At 44.6% G+C, this 17,285-nt stretch overlaps 1 protein-coding gene across 5 annotated transcripts in view; it reads left to right on the top strand.

The window, feature by feature from the left end:
• CSRNP3 (cysteine and serine rich nuclear protein 3) overlaps nt 1–17,285 on the top strand; it is a 142,148-nt gene that overhangs the window by 81,513 nt on the left and 43,350 nt on the right. The window contains exon 1 of one of the 5 annotated variants that reach the window (XM_064163902.1): nt 13–249. The exons of the other annotated variants lie outside the window; for them this stretch is intronic. The gene's annotated coding sequence lies outside the window, so the exon portion shown is untranslated. Of the gene's footprint in view, nt 1–12; nt 250–17,285 lie in introns of those variants that run through there. 5 annotated transcript variants of the gene reach the window in all.

The raw sequence follows: 17,285 nt of genomic DNA, 5'->3' as shown, positions 1-17,285 counted from the left end.
AGCCTCAGTGAGCCCGAAGCTGCTCAGCAAGCAGTAGGTAATGAGTCTTTGTGCAGAGCAAAGCTCTTGTGGCTGAACAATAAAGCATATGGTACTAGCAATAAAACACAGTGCTGGGAAATTTCAGAAGATTCTGCTGGAACTAGGAAGACAGTGAATATGTCAAACGTTATAAAATGATGATCAGTCTGGTTTGGTTCCTAATTAATAAAAACAGTGCATGGATTGGGAAAACAGCAATTTGAACAGGTCAGTTGTTTTACAGATTCTTCACGCACTTGAGTGTTTTAACTGTAAGCAGGGTGCGTGTGTGTGTGTGTGTGTGCCTGTGCGTGTGTTGATATTACCTTTTTATTGGTAAAGCCAGGGGGGTTCTGCATTCTGTAAAATGAGATTGGAAAGATGCACATAGCAAGCTAAGCAGTGTCAGTTCTGTGATCAGATTAATCCTTTACATGTTTGTTGGTTTGTTTGTTTTTTTTTTTCTCACTGTGATTTTAATGCAATTCAAACTTCAATTGTGCATGAAAAGCTGGGTAAGCGAGTAAGGATAAATTTATGCTAGATGGATCATTTACCAATATCATAAAATATTTAGTAACAACAGTCTATTATTCCGTTATGTATTTGAGACTAATCCTTTCTCAGGAGGAAATTCATAATGTCTGTGTTCGGTTAAAAATAACAACATCGAAGCATATCTAATGGTGCACTGAGTTGTGGGTTTTTTTTTTCTCGGATGCTTTTGCAAGTGGTGTTTTGTGTAATTTTAAACCAGGTTTTTATATATATACACAGGAATGATACCTTTTAACCCTCTGTGTTTATTTTATTCTAATGCCCAGTGTGTTGTTTTTTTTCCAAGCAAATACTTACGTCTTGTACTAGTTCCTGGTTAATTACGCCTAACGTTTTATTTGACAACTGTCCCCCCAAAATTTTAGTGGCCTGTTTGTCTCCGAGAGAACAGACATCTCATTTCTCCATCACACCGCATCACATAGAAATTAACTGCAGAGAAGTTTTTATCCATAAATCTGTTTAGCGTTTTTCTCTCTACTCCAGCGCTCAAATCACAAACCAGATACGCCGGCATTGCCTCAAGAGAAATAGATCTGTTGATTTTTGAAGAGGGGAGAGGGGGGAGATGCCCTGTTTCTACATTGTGTTTTGGGGTTATCATTTTCTTTGGCGCTTACCCGCTCAACTGAGAAACGTTCTTTGTAAATACGGATTTGCAGAGTTTTAAGAACGTCTGCTATGTTGCTGTGTGAATGTGAGCAACGCAGCCGGAGCAGCGGGCAAAGGTGGAGGCGAGCCGCCCGCAGCCCGGGGGTGCTGGCCGCAGGCCGGCCGCCGCGCTGGCTCGGCGGTGCTGGCTCGGCGGTGCTGGCTCGGCTGTGCTGGCTCGGCGGTGCTGGCTTTGTGTCCGTGCGGCGCTGCCGTGGCGGCTCTGCGCGGTGCCCCTTCACGTGGGGGAGCTGAAACAGGCTGCGCGGAAAACGGGCTCGTCGCCTTCCCCCCGCGCTCCCTGCTCTCCGTGATGAGAACAAGGAGAGAAGGGAGAAGGCGGCCGGGGGCAGTGTGGGTCTCCGTGGAAGCCACCGCGGTGGGCGGGCTGGCTCTCGCTCTCTTTGGGGCGGGGGCGCCGGCGAGAGCGGGCGCTGCTGCCCGGCCCCGGCGGTACCCCACGACCCCGGCTGTGCTGTGGGGCTGGTGGGCGAGCTGCGCAAAGCGGCCGCGCTGCGGGCTGAGCTCTGGCGTGCCCTGCGGCGGGGGCGGGCTCATGCAGAGAAGGGGACGGGGGCGGGCACGATGGCGGCGCGGCGGGGCCCGGCCCGCCACCGGCGTTGCCTGCGGGTACGCCGGCGAGGCAGCGGCGGCGGGTCCGGGGCGTGCGGCCTTTCTGCAACGCCCGCCGGAGATGCGCCTGCGCAGCTGTCTCCAGGCTGCAGGGGTGCCTAGCGCAGGTGCCCCTTCGCTCTTCTCGGGCTCCCCGGGGGAGCGGTGCGCGTTGGCGCCGCGCAGCATAGTGTGCCAAGCAGGAACTGCCCTTGCAAGTGCCCGTGTGTGGGTCCTGATTAGCAGGGACCCGTTGGCCCGTGCTCTTAGGGTCGGGAATCTGCTGTGTCTTAAAAGTGCAGACATTTCCCAGTATAAATATTGTTAAGTGCAGGTGCTTCACTGCCACTGTATCGAAAGATTTCTCCTATAAAAAGTAATTCCGTGTCGAACACTAGATACGGCGTGACATCTCTCCGAAAACAGCCCTGCTTCTGCTTCACACAATAGAGCTGGGAAGATGTGTTTCAGTAGTTTCCATCAGACCTCTCCTCTGTAGCTGGCAGTTGGTGTAATGGAGAGCCCTGGTAAAAACCGTAGTAACACCTGCAGCACTTAGGCTCAGGCTGGGTGAGCGACTCGGCGTGTCACGCTACACTAATACAAGGAGAAAATAAAAGCAGCACATAGCCCTGCAGTTTACCGCATAATTACCCTGTTCGTCTAAAACGAGTACAGCAGATTCCGAGTTTAAATTTATGAGGCAGTCTGGTGCTTACCGTAAGTACATAGATACATAAAATCAACTGTGCACTAAAATAATAAGAGGAACATCCATATGGAACAGCATTCCATGGGAATCACAGCTTTGAAGCACACCTACCTGTTCCATTCATGCACACAGGAAACAAAACAAAACCCAGTTTTCCTGTAGTTCCGGCACTTCACGTTCTAAAAGGTTACTGGTGTTATTTAAAGAACTTCAAAGAAGAAGATCCAAAGAATTCCTAAAGCAAACAGGTGTTCTGTGCTGCTGCCAAGTTATGGTAATTCTGTAATACACTTCCTCCCCTCCCCCCCCCTCCCCCCAGTCTAAATTCTATCAAAACTGTAATGTATATGGACATTTTGTTCTGCACTTTGAATTTTAGATGCCAAGCTTCTTTAAGCAACATAAATAGAACCAAATCTTTCTGCCTGCATCAGATATTCTGAGGAGAGAGGCATGATTCTGATCCTCTGTATTACTGAAGTTTAGTGTTTATTCTGGTAGTCTAAATTTGTTTCTAAATCCAAAGAGCTGGAGAGTGGTATGTGATTTTGTTTTGGTTTGAGCATATACAATGTTTATTGTGGATGTAAGAGTTTTGGTCTCATTTGCTTGTAGTGCAAAGGAATTTGCTTTTGTTGAAAGATACTTTGACAGATGCAGTACTTCAATAATGAAGTTTCCTATTAATTGAAAACATACAAGTCTTTGTACATGGTTTAGGTTGCATACATTCAGTAATTAGGTTTCCTATTAAATGAAGACATACAGGTCTTCATACATGATTTAGGCTGCATAAATTCAATAATGAAGTTTCCTATTAATTGAAGACATACAAGTGTTCATACATTATTTGGGTTGCATAAATTCAGTAATTAGGTTTCCTATTAATTGAAGACATACAGGTCTTCATACATGACTTAGGTTGCATACATTCAGTAATGAAGTTTCCTTTTAATTGAAGACACACAGGTCTTCATACATGAGTTAGGTTGCATAAATTAGGTTTCCTATGAATTGAAGACATACAGGTCTTTATACATGATTTAGGTTGCATACATTCAATAATGAAGTTTTATATTAATTGAAGACACACAGGTCTTCATACATGATTTAGGTTGCATAAATTCAATAATGAAGTTTTATATTAATTGAATACACACAGGTCTTCATACATGATTTAGGTTGCATAAATTCAGTAATTAAGTTTCCTATTAATTGAAGACATACAGGTCTTCATACATGATTTAGGTTCCATAAATTCAGTAATTAGGTTTCCTATTAATTGAAGACATACAGGTCTTCATACATGAGTTAGGTTGCATGCATTCAATAATGAAGTTGCCTATTAATTGAAGACATACAGGTCTTCATACATGAGTTAGGTTGCATGCATTCAATAATGAAGTTGCCTATTAATTGAAGACATACAGGTCTTCATACATTAGTTAGGTTGCATGCATTCAATAATGAAGTTGCCTATTAATTGAAGACATACAGGTCTTCATACATGAGTTAGGTTGCATGCATTCAATAATGAAGTTGCCTATTAATTGAAGACATACAGGTCTTCATACATTAGTTAGGTTGCATAATGGTGATTTTATGGAAATTAATTCCACAGCTTACATCTTTTCCTTGAAATAACAACAGATGATTCTGCCATCTGAAACTCTTACTGCCTCTTAAAAGTGTATTTCTACTAACTGAACTTTGAACTGTCAGGATTTTCCTCCCTGAATAAGTAGATGGAAGGTTAAGGTGAAGTGAGGCAGATGTAATGCATTGCTAGGTTGGTAAAGCTGTCTGAAAGATAAGTTTACATGGAGCTTGTCAGTATCTGTCTTTGTCCTTGCCCTCAACTAGTAATGGTTCTGAGAAAAACTGAATTATAAAAATGATAAACATGCTGTTCCCTCAATAAAACATCACCAAACACCAGCACATCTCTAAAATGCTGATGCCATTTTAAGTCCTGCCAGTTTAAGTTTTGACTACTGTTGCTTCAATACTCTTTTGTAGGGTTGGTTTGTTTGCTTGCTTGTTTGTTTGTTTTACCCTGAAAAAAAGACAGATAAAAGTCATCTACAAATGCACACAAGTCAAAACATTTACTAGGTCAGTACAGCTTTGGCCTAAGTAGCATAGCTCTAGCTGCTCCATCTCTCCACAAATATGAAAAACTATTCTAACAAAAGCTGTGATAAATTGGGAGTCATGAATAATCACAGTATCACAGTATCATCAGGGTTGGAAGAGATCTCATAGATCATCCAGTCCAACCCTTTACCACAGAGCTCAAGGCTAGACCATGGCACCAAGTGCCATGTCCAATCCTGCCTTGAACAGCCCCAGGGACGGCGACTCCACCACCTCCCCGGGCAGCCCATTCCAGTGTCCAATGACTCTCTCAGTGAAGAACTTTGTCCTCACCTCAAGCCTAAATCTCCCCTGGTGCAGCCTGAGGCTGTGTCCTCTTGTTCTGGCACTGGCCACCTGAGAGAAGAGAGCAACCTCCCCCTGGCCACAACCACCCCTCAGGTAGTTGTAGACAGCAATAAGGTCTCCCCTGAGCCTCCTCTTCTCCAGGCTAACCAATCCCAGCTCCCTCAGCCTCTCCTCGTAGGGCTGTGCTCAAGGCCTCTCCCCAGCCTCGTCACCCTTCTCTGGACACGCTCAAGCATCTCAACGTCCCTCCTAAACTGGGGGGCCCAGAACTGAACACAGTACTCAAGGTGTGGTCTAACCAGTGCAGAGTACAGGGGCAGAATGACCTCCCTGCTCCTGCTGACCACACCATTCCTGATGCAGGCCAGGATGCCATTGGCTCTCTTGGCCACCTGGGCACACTGCTGGCTCATGTTCAGGCGGGTATCGATCAGCACCCCCAGATCCCTCTCTGTCTGGCTGCTCTCCAGCCACTCTGACCCCAGCCTGTATCTCTGCATGGGGTTGTTGTGGCCAAAGTGCAGCACCCTGCACTTGGAGCTATTGAACCCCATCCCCTTGGACTCTGCCCATCTGTCCAGGCGGTCAAGGTCCCGCTGCAATTGCTAACAACAAACCAAAACAAACCTCCCAAAACAAACAAAAATAACCAAACCAAAAACCTTAGGACTTTTTTGTCTTTCAGATTTGCATATAATCCTTTCCAGCAACTCTCCTGCTTAACCTCCACCCTCTAAAAAAGTTTGCATTTCTAGCAGCTTGAGTTCTCCATCGCTTTTTGTCCACAGTGATATAGGGAAAACGGGAAGAGTAGCATAAATATGTATGACCATAAACATTTGGTGGAAAATAAGCTTAGTATGTAAATTGTATGAAAGTGAAATGAGGGATAAAACATTGTTATATTTTTTAATGCAAAAAAATACAAGCAAGGACTCTTATAAAACTTAACATCAGAATATATTGAACCACTTGCATTTGGGCTTTCTGATTGAAAGGTAGATGGTGTTTGGTTACTGCTTCATGAAGCATTTTGTGACATAGGTAATCTGATGTCCTGAATCACTTTGGGACTAGTTAATATCCTGCTTTTTCATATGCAATACAGATTGGCATACTTATTTTATTGCCTAGTGTGAAATAAGAAATCTGGGCTGCATGGCGTGGAACCTGACCCTCATCAGTTTTGCTGAGGGATGTGGACAGGAGCCTGGAACATCATTTGCTGGTTGTAGCTTCACCATCTCCTGTAGTCCTTGGATTTTGATGAGAAAATGCAATCGAGTGGTACTGCTATGTAGGGTAAGGCTGCAAAGTAAACTGATGGTAATTGTGCCTTTCACTAGCATGCTGCCTCTTTGAGGGGAAAAAAAGAAGAGTTTGGGGTTATAGAATCATAGAATCAACCGGGCTGGAAGAGACCTCCAAGATCATCCAGGCCAACCTAGCACCCAGCCCTAGCCAATCAACCAGACCATGGCACTAAGTGCCTCAGCCAGGCTTTGCTTCAACACCTCCAGGGACGGTGACTCCACCACCTCCCTGGGCAGCCCATTCCAATGCCAATCACTCTCTCTGCCAACAACTTCCTCCTAACATCCAGCCCATACTTCCCCCAGCACAACGTGAGACTGTGTCCCCTTGTTCTGTTGCTGGTTGCCTGGCAGAAGAGACCAACCCCCACCTGGCTACAGCCTCCCTTCAGGTAGCTGTAGACAGCAATGAGGTCACCCCTGAGCCTCCTCTGCTGCAGGCTGCACACCCCCAGCTCCCTCAGCCTCTCCTCCCCGGGTTTGCGTTCCCGGCCCCTCACCAGCCTCGCTGCCTTTCTCTGGACGCGTCTGGCTCGTGTTACATTTCTTTATTTCATAGCGGTACGTCGTTTCTGTGCATGGCTATAAATAAGTCATAATCTGGGCTGCAAATCAGGATAAATTGATTTGTGTTGAGTTGTGTGCTCTGCTGCAGGGGTTCTGCTGTCAGGACCTCGGCTAGTTGGTCCGCAGCCGTCCTCATGGTCTGTAGCGCGCCGCGGTGCAGGCGCTGTTTGCCTAAAGCAGCAGGAACTTCTGCGGTGTCCCTGCAGCTGCTGTCTCCTGCCAGACCACACGGGCTGTGGAAGGAAAGGCAGGCAGACCAGCACCGGCGTTTGCCTGTCGTTGCGGGGCTGGCACCCGGGCGAAGAGCGGTGCTTTGCTCGAGCCGTCTGCCCGCGCTGCCTGGGAGTGCGGCCGGGGCTCGGCACGGGGCCTCCTGGGCCCTCTCACCCGCGGAGCCGCGGGCTGGCGCTCCCCAGAGGAGCCTGCCGCGCTGCGCCCGGGACGAGGCGGTTTGGCTTTTGAGTGGGGATCTGAATTTGATAATGAACTTCTCAGCGATTTAATTCTGTTCTTTGTCAGCAGCTGAACGGAACCTGCTTGAACATGTTTAAAAAGTAAGCTGGATTGCAGATGTTTTCGGCTGTGCTTCCTAAGCAACAGCGCTCTCTGGTACATGCCACTTGTGTGGGGGTGAAAGGGGAAGCAAAGAGCCACGAGAGGTATTTATTTATAGGTCTCAATGTGGACAGAAAATGGCAGTATTGGCTACTGTGACAGCTGTGCAAGCTGTTCCCAAGCAAACGTTGCTGTCGAGGATCTTACTTGGGGGATTTGGGATGCTTCTTTTGGTCAGGGGTTTTACTAGAGGAGGAAAGAACCTGTGGGGACTTGGGATGCTTCTTTTGGTCAGGGGTTTTACTAGAGGAGGAAAGAACCTGTGGGGACTTGGGATGCTTCTTTTGGTCAAGGGTTTCACTAGAGGAGGAAAGAACCTGTGGGGGCTTGGGATGCTTCTTTTGGTCAGGGGTTTTACTAGAGGAGGAAAGAACCTGTGGGGACTTGGGATGCTTCTTTTGGTCAAGGGTTTCACTAGAGGAGGAAAGAACCTGTGGGGATTTGGGATGCTTCTTTTGGTCAAGGGTTTTACTAGGAGGAGGAAAGAACCTGTGGGGATTTGGGATGCTTCTTTTGGTCAAGGGTTTCACTAGAGGAGGAAAGAACCTGTGGGGATTTGGGATGCTTCTTTTGGTCAGGGGTTTTACTAGAGGAGGAAAGAACCTGTGGGGACTTGGGATGCTTCTTTTGGTCAAAGGTTTCACTAGGGGGAGGAAAGAACCTGTGGGGATTTGGGATGCTTCTTTTGGTCAAGGGTTTCACTAGGGGGAGGAAAGAACCTGTGGGGACTTGGGATGCTTCTTTTGGTCAAGGGTTTCACTAGAGGAGGAAAGAACCTGTGGGGATTTGGGATGCTTCTTTTGGTCAAGGGTTTTACTAGGGGGAGGAAAGAACCTGTGGGGACTTGGGATGCTTTTTTGTCAAGCATTTTGTCCAGAATTTTACTAGGAGGAGTAAAGAACGTGTGGGAACTTGGGATGCTGATTTTGTCAGCAGTTTTGTCAAGAATTTTACTAGGAGGAGTAAAGAACCTGTGGGGAGTTGGGATGCTTTTTTTGGTCAAGAATTCTATTAAGAATTTTTACTAGGAGGAGGAAAGAACCTGTGGGGACTTGGGGGTGCTTTTTTGGTCAAGAATTTTGTCAAGATTTTTTTTAAGAGTTTTACTTGGAGGAGTAAAGCACCTGTGGGGACTTGGGATGCTTTATTTTTTTTTGTCAAGAATTCTATTAAGAGTTTTACTAGGAGGAGGAAAGAGCCTGTGGGGACTTGGGATGCTGAATTTTGTCAATAATTTTATTAAGAATTTTACTAGGAGGAGGAAAGAGCCTGTGGGGACTTGGGATGCATTTTTTGTCAAGAATGTTGTCCAGAATTTTACTAGGAGGAGTAAAGAATGTGTGAGGACTTGGGATGCTGAATTTTGTCAATAATTTTATTAAGAACTTTACTGGGAGGAGTAAAGAACCTGTGTGGACTTGGGGTGCTTTTTTTTGTCAAGCATTTTGTCCAGAATTTTACTAGGAGGAGTAAAGAACATGCAGGAACTTGGGATGCTGAATTTTGTCAGCAATTTTGTCCAGAATTTTACTAGGAGGAGCAAAGAACGTGTGGGAACTTGGGAGGCTTTTCTTTGTCAAGATTTTTGTCAAGGATTTTATTAAGGACTTTACTAGGAGGAGGAAAGAGCCTGTGTGGACTTGGGATGCTTTTTTTGTCAGGAATTTTGTGCAGAATTTTTTAAAGAGTTTTACTTGGAGGAGTAAAGCACCTGTGGGGACTTCGGATGCTGAATTTTGTCAAGAATTTTATTAAGAGTTTTACTAGGAGGAGGAAAGAGCCTGTGGGGCCTTGGGATGCTAATTTTGTCCAGAATTTTGTCCAGAATTTTACTAGGGGGAGGAAAGAACCTGTGGGAACTTGGGGATGCTTTTTTTTTTGTCAAGAATTCTATTAAGAATTTTACTAGGAGGAGGAAAGAGCCTGTGGGGACTTGGAGATGCTTTTTTTGTCAAGAATTTTGTGCTAGTTTGACGCCAGCTAGAATGTTTTGGTGAGAAGAATTAGATTACAGGCCGTGAAAGGGAAACAGTGGTGATGTCTACTGCACTCATAGGCTTGCTGAGAGGTATAAGAACAAGAGTCTAAACATAGATAAGGCACTTCTGCTTGGAGCTCTGGGCTGCATTTTTCTCTCTAGCTTCTGTCTGCCGTCTCTCTGATTAATTCACTTTGCTTCCTAACCCCCTGGCTGAACCTCTGTTCTTCCTTGGGACTGGGGTAAGGTTGAGAGGGGTGGGAGAAGGTGGAAGGGTGGTTGGGAGCCCCTCCTGGGGACTCAGGTTTCTGGGAGGGCTGCTGTGCTTCTGTATTAGCTTTTTTCCTTGTATATTTCAGTAGATACTGTATATATCTGTTTGTATATTATGGTATCTGTATATATACTGTAAATATCTGCTTGTATATTGTGCTAGCTGTAAATATAAGCTTCATTCAATTTCCAGAGCTGGCTGAATCTAGTCTGGGTGATTTCCAAAGTGTGGGGGGGCAGGGAACACTCAAACCATCACAAGTTTTGTTAAGAATTTTACTAGGGGGAGGAAAGAACCTGTGGGGACTTGGGGTGCTTGCAGAGCTGCCATTGTTAGCTCTTTTGTAGGACCAGAGTCTTTGTTAAACCACTCACTTCTGGAGTAGCACAAGGTTTAACTGTGTAGCTTGCAATTAACTCACTCAGGTGTTTAGCGTTATGCCCTCTTTGCCGAATCATAGAGTCAAGCAGGTTGGAAGAGACCTCCAAGATCAGCCAGTCCAACCTATCCCCCAGCCCTATCCACTCAACTAGACCATGGCACTTAGTGCCTCATCCAGGTTTTTCTTGAACACCTCCAGGGATGTTGCTAAACAGACATTTTCTAACAATAAAATGGGAAAGTAAGAAATTGCAGAGTGTTAACCTTCTCAGCTCTCCTATAAAAGACAGAATTGATAAAGCAATATGGAATAAAATAGATCAAATTTTAAAAACCACCAGGAAAACAAACCCCAAGCCTCGAGTTGAAAGTGCAAGCCACATCCCTACACAGCAATATTTTTCAGGAGAGGGTAGGGCAGATAGTTAATTTTGTCCTAGCAGAGTCCTCTGGCTGAGATCCGGTTGAGTGGTCATAAGGTGCTTACAAACCAGGCAATGCTGTGGGAATGAACCAGCTACTTAGTTTCTGTTCATCGCTGTTTCAGTGGCAAGAGTGCCTTGGGAATTGGATGGGAACATACTTAATATTATACCTGAAGCACTTCTGTCAGGCTTCTGGAAAAGTTTTCAGCTTGGAATTATCAAGTGAACTGAAAGGGATTTTGGAACGTGTTTATTGTGATGCCAAATCACTGCAGCCTCCATGTCCCGATTTTCTTCAGTGTTACAAAACACTAAAGAAGAGAAGAGAGTCAGCATTCGATTTTAACACATCAGGATCTAATTTTAGGTCAGTCTTGCCGTGGTCTGCAGCCTTATACATTCATGTCCTAACATCCTTCCCTTGTCTGCCTTCATCTGTGTCAAATATACAAAGGTTCAGAAGCACAGGTGAGTAAAAACCTATGTGTAATTTTGATGGCCAAAAGTATGAAGTTTCTAGTGGAAAGACAGGCTGTAATTGAATATGTGTCTTAAAATTCACACCTTTTGGGGCTTGCCAGTTACTGAAATGACTGACAATACTACTGGTTTACAGAGAAATGTTTTAGTTTGTTGATTATGGTTGTTTTGTCTCCATAAAAGTCAACAATCTCATTTTGTGATGCTGTGGTCACTGCATTTGGGGATTTGAAATCTTAATGTAGTTGATCATCAGGAATGGTGTGGTCAGCAGGAGCAGGGAGGTCATTCTGCCCCTGTACTCTGCACTGGTTAGACCACACCTTGAGTACTGTGTTCAGTTCTGGGCCCCCCAGTTTAGGAAGGACATTGAGATGCTTGAGCGTGTCCAGAGAAGGGCGACGAGGCTGGTGAGAGGCCTTGAGCACAGCCCTGTGAGGAGAGGCTGAGGGAGCTGGGATTGGTTAGCCTGGAGAAGAGGAGGCTCAGGGGTGACCTCATTGCTGTCTACAACTACCTGAGGGGTGGTTGTGGCCAGGAGGAGGTTGCTCTCTCAGGTGGCCAGCACCAGAACGAGAGGACACAGCCTCAGGCTGCGCCAGGGGAAATTTAGGCTGGAGGTGAGGAGAAAGTTCTTCACTGAGAGAGTCATTGGACACTGGAATGGGCTGCCCGGGGAGGTGGTGGAGTTGCCGTCCCTGGGGCTGTTCAAGGCAGGATTGGACGTGGCACTTGGTGCCATGGTCTAGCCTTGAGCTCTGTGGTAAAGGGTTGGACTTGATGATCTGTGAGGTCTCTTCCAACCTTGATGATACTGTGATACTGTAACTGCTACCTCAAAGACTTTGTGCAGTTATACTTTCTCTATGCCTATCGCATCATTTGATATGTCTGCCATATTTTCCTTAGTTTTGGTATTTTTTTAACTCATTATTTCTTCTGAATTTGAAGAAGTAGCATTGTGCAAATGGGCACCAAGATGGGGAAAAGAGAGGATGTCAGCACTAGTGAAAAAAAGTTGCACTATAAGTGCTTGATTACTGAGATAACCACATGGAGGAATGTTTAACCATGATCCTAGAGAAGTGCATCAATGAACAAAACCCCCTGCTGCTTCTCAGGAAATCCATCCAGAAGCAGCAAATCCATAAAGAATCAAGTCCCATTGGTTTCTCACAATAACTTCTTTTTTTTTATATAAACTTGAAATTAAATCCTACTTTAGTTTTCTAGCTGTTAACTGAAGAGTTTATGTTGTGCTGTTTTTAGAAGTGAATTGTCAAAACTGTACATATATGTCAACAACAGGAGGAATTTTACCAGTTGTTGTATTGTGTAATTGCACCATTTCCTTCATTCAGTAATATCTTGTGCATGGTATGTGGGGTTTTTAGTGAATTTCCCCCCTCAGTGTTTTATGATTGAAAAAATACTGTTGCTAAAAATCCCCAGGAACAAAAAAAGAAACATACTGGTTTTCCTGGCTGTATAGGTACAATATGTATAGGGACAGAGTGGCTGGAGAGCAGCCAGGAGGAAAGGAACCTAAGGGTACTGCTAGATAGTAGGCTGAACATGAGACAGCAGTGTGCCCAGGTGGCCAAGAGAGCCAATGGTGTCCTGGCCTGGATCAAGAATAGTGTGGCCAGTAGAACAAGGGAGGTTATTCTTCCCCTGTACTCAGCACTGGTCAGGCCACACCTTGAGTACTGTGTTCAGTTCTGGGCTACTCAATTCAAGAGAGATGTTAAGATACAGGATCGTGTCCAGAGGAGGGTGATGAAGCTGGTGAGGGACCTGGAGCACAGCCCTGTGAGGAGAGGCTGAGGGAGCTGGGGGTGTGCAGGCTGCAGAAGAGGAGGCTCAGGGCAGAGATCATTGCTGTCTACGACTACCTGAAGGGAGGCTGTAGCCAGGTGGGGTTGGTCTCTTCTGCCAGGCAAGCAGCAATAGAGCAAGGGGACACAGTCTCAGGTTGTGCTGGGGTTAAGTATGGGATGGATGTTAGGAGGAAGTTGTTGCCAGAGAGAGTGATTGGCATTGGAATGAGCTGCCCAGGGAGGTGGTGGAGTCGCTGTCCTTGGAGAAGTATTCAAGCAAAGCCTGGCTGAGGCACTTAGTGCCATGGTCTAGTTGACTGGCTAGGGCTGGGTGCTAGGTTGGACTGGCTGATCTTGGAGGCCTCTTCCAACCTGGTTGATTCTATGATTCTATGAAAAGTGAAAAAGCAAGTAATAGAAACAAACATTAATTCTATCTTTTTTATTTGTGTCTTTTTTTTGTGGGTCTGAATGCCTACTTAGGCCTGTCTTGGCTGTGTATAAAACTTGCAGAATATAATGTTATATGTTATGCATTGTTTATGATTTAGATAGAAAGCTTGAGTTATTATAGCCATAAAGCTATTTTTGAAGACAGTAATTTGAAAGCATCATGGCCTTCTAGTAGATATTAATATTTTATATTTACCAGTATAAATAATTTTATTGACTCACTTCTCCAGAGAGAAAGATGCACTTCAGTCTTTGTTACTAATTTTGACTTCACTTGAGGCCAAGCCTTGAATGAAGTCGTGATATGAGGAGAGGCTGAGTGAGCTGGAGTTGTTTAGCCTGGAGAAGAGGAGGCTCAGGGGTGACTTCATTGCTGTCTACAACTACCTGAAAGGAGGCTGTAACCAGGTGGGGGTTGGTCTCTTCTGCCAGGCAAGCAGCAACAGAACAAGGGGACACAGTCTTAAGTTGCGCTGGGGGAGCTCCAGGCTGAATGTTAGGAGGAAGTTGTTGCCAGAGAGAGTAGTTTGCATTGTAATGGGCTGCCCAGGGAGGTGGTGGAGTCGTCCTCCTTGGAGGTGTTCACAGAGAGCCTGGATGAGGCACTTAGTGCCATGGTCTGGTTGATTGGACAGGGCTGAGTGCTAGGTTGGACTGGATGATCTCAGAGACCTCTTCCAACCTGGCTGATTCTATGATTTTACTTTCATGTGATGGAACTATAGTCATGTTATTGGTGGCAATTGAATGTTGTCTCCTACTGACCAAAATTTGGTTTGTTTATAGAAGCCAGTTTCTTCCTCAAATATTTCTGTTGAATGAGATAATAGATTGATTGGGGTGGGTTTTTTTTTTTTTTGCACTGTGCTTTCTCCTAATAGCTGGGATAAATATTTGGCATCTTAAAATTGTGCACACCCTGTGAGGGTATAGAAAATTGGGTTCATGATGTTTGTTCCAATTCTAATTTAAGACAAAAGCAAGAAGATACAGGAGACTCTTAAGCTTTTGGTGTCCAAATAAAGAGAAATGAAAAAGGAAAAAATCAAAAAGCCATCAACCCCAAATCTTTTTATTTTTTACATGTAAGCTTATGCCTTAAGTTTTAATTGACTTGTACTGAAGTTAGAAGTACATCTGACTGTTGTATTATCAAAGGCACTACAGCAGTTTTAATGTTCCCCTTCACTGAAAACCTGGAGGCCTCTGGAGCTCCCAGCTCACAGCATAAAAGAAGGTATTCTGCAGCTGTGCGTTTCCTTGGGTGATTGCGACGAGACAAAGGCATCAGGTTAGACAAAATCTGCCAAGCTGGAATTTGAATGCTGAATTAAGGAGAGGAAAGTTGAAGCAGTCTCCATTAGGGAACGTGCTGAGCAAGCCTATTGTATAACGCTGCAGCAGTACTAAACTGCAAATGGCTGCTGGCTGTGCACAGGCAGTTCTTTAATATCTCAGGATTTGGTGCATAATAAGCTTAGACCACTTTTCATTCTACCTATCTGATGAATTCTTCTTAATGATAATGAAGGTGTATGAAACCTCTGCATTAAACATACATACATAATTAAATTTTACCAGTATATGACAAAGGGAAGCCTATGTTAGAGGAGCAACAAAATTTGCAGGGCTAAGCCATGAATAATTGGCAAATAGCATTACTTTTGCCACCACATGACCCTTGCTGTGTACTTATTTTGATACCCAAATCAATGTATATTTACGCTTCACAGATGCCTGTTGAAGCTAAGAATGTATTTCACAAGGGTACTGCAAATGGTCCAACTGTGTTAGGGCTGCATTCTGCTGCACAAATTAGTTCTGCTGAGAGGCTGAGTGTATCAGAGCTGATGTGCTGGTTCTGCTGACTTGTTCAAAGTGAGCCCAGCTAATGCAAATCCTTAGCTATGTGTTCAGTGAGATACACAGCACAGAGGAATACCTGCTGCATAGCAGCACTCAGCTTTGAGAAGCCATATTTCTTATATCTGCTTTGTTTACCCTCTCCTTTATAACTGGCCTCCAGTGATCATGACTGCATGGCTTTGCTATTTCATTTCTATTGCTTTTAAGCGGCGAAGGAAAGTTGAAACTCGGTATTTTTAGCTCAAGAGCCAACTTCTGTAGGAAATTAATTTTTTAATAACCTTTTACTTCAGTCCTTTCTCCTGTTTTTCTTTCTCCAGTTTTACCTCTTCTGTTTTGCTGCTACTCAGTCCATATTTGTTATTTTCAACAAGTGACTAATTTAGGCAAGTCTTAGAATCATAAAATCAACCAGGTTGGAAGAGACCTCCAAGATCAGCCAGTCCAACCTAGCACCCAGTCCTAGCCAATCAACCAGGCCATGGCACTAAGTGCCTCATCCAGGCTTTTCTTGAACACCTCCAGGGATGATGACTCCACCACCTCCCTGGCCAGCCCATTCCAACGGCAAATCACTCTTGCTGTAAGGGATTTCCTCCCAACATCCAGCCTAGACCTCCCGCGCCACAACTTGAGACTGTCCCCTTGTTCTATTGCTGGTTTCCTGGGAGAAGAGACCAACTCCTCCTGGCCACAACCACCCCTCAGGTAGTTGTAGACAGCAATGAGGTTATCCCTGAGCCTTCTCCAGGCTAAACACCCCCAGCTTCCTCAGCCTCTCCTCACAGGGCTGTGCTCCAGGCCTCTCACCAGCTTTGTTGCCCTTCTCTGGACAGGTTCCAGTATCTCAACATCTCTCTTGAATTGAGGAGCCCAGAACTGGACACAGTACTCATGGTGTGGCCTGACCAGTGCTGAGTACAGGGGAAGAATAACCTCCTTTGTCCTACTGGCCACATTGTTCCTGATACAGGATTTAGCTACGTCTTTGACATTTGAGATGTCTCCACTAAAGATTTCAAGACTTTGTCTTAAAGTTCATGGGAGTGAAACTGCTTTTCAAGCACTGTAGTTGCAGGAGTATTTTTAATTGCTATCTTTAAGTGCAGATAAAACAGTTTTGCTGGTTTCACTTCTGTCACATTTAAACATAGGTGAAGGCACATATGCAAGTTGCAAAGGAAATGACAGAAAATGAGGGAAAAGGAAAGAGTAAGAGCAAGCTTTTCATGTCTCCTTTCCAGAAGCGTGTATTTAGAGGTCAGAATAGCCAGCATAATTGAGTCCTGCCGGAGGCAGTATGAATTTATGTCTTTACCCTTGACTTGACTTTTAGCCTCTATTTATTTAACCATTTAAGTTGTTGTAGCTGTTTCCTTTGACCATCCCCTTGGCAGTCTTATTGTTGACACTTTCACTTCGCTTCCTCCACATTTGAAGTCCCAGTGATTGGAAATATTTTGGAATAGCATGTAGGCTACAACTGACTATCATCTCACTCTAATTCCAAGTGTTAGTGCTTTCTCAGTTGAACTAAGCTTTGTGTAGTGTAAGGTCTATTTCCTCATAGGGACATTGTGACTAAGTGTTTTAATTGTAATCTTGACATTACTTTAGCTGTGGTATACAAACTTAATGTTTTAAAGATGTAATTAAGGTTGTCAAGTTGATGTTAAAGTGTCCAGAAGATAAATTAAAGGAATCCAATTGACTTTTATTGAAGGGGAAAGGGATTAATGTTCAGAAAAAGAGTTTAGAAAATGAACATTCCTCCAGATATCCTATTATTTAATACATCTACTTTGCTTTTCAAACATTTCCTTTTAAAGTGTTCTAGAATTGATCAGAATCCCGTTGTGTTTGATGGCAGGGCACAATTACAGTGCTGGTATGTGATGGTTTGGGTATTACTCACCCCCCACACTTGTGGCAGTCACCCAGACTAGACTCAGCCAAGCTGACAATTGGAATGGAGCTTTATATTTACAGCTTAGCACAATATACAAGCAGATATTTACAATCTATACAGCTAGAGACAGAAATAGACAAGTTAAAAAGGTAATACAGAAACACAGCAGCCCTCCCAGAAACCAGGTCCCCAGGAGAGGCTCCCA

Source organism: Pogoniulus pusillus, chromosome 2, assembly GCF_015220805.1.
Source record: "Pogoniulus pusillus isolate bPogPus1 chromosome 2, bPogPus1.pri, whole genome shotgun sequence".
Lineage (NCBI taxonomy): Eukaryota > Metazoa > Chordata > Aves > Piciformes > Lybiidae > Pogoniulus > Pogoniulus pusillus.
This window is presented reverse-complemented; position numbering and strand designations above follow the sequence as displayed.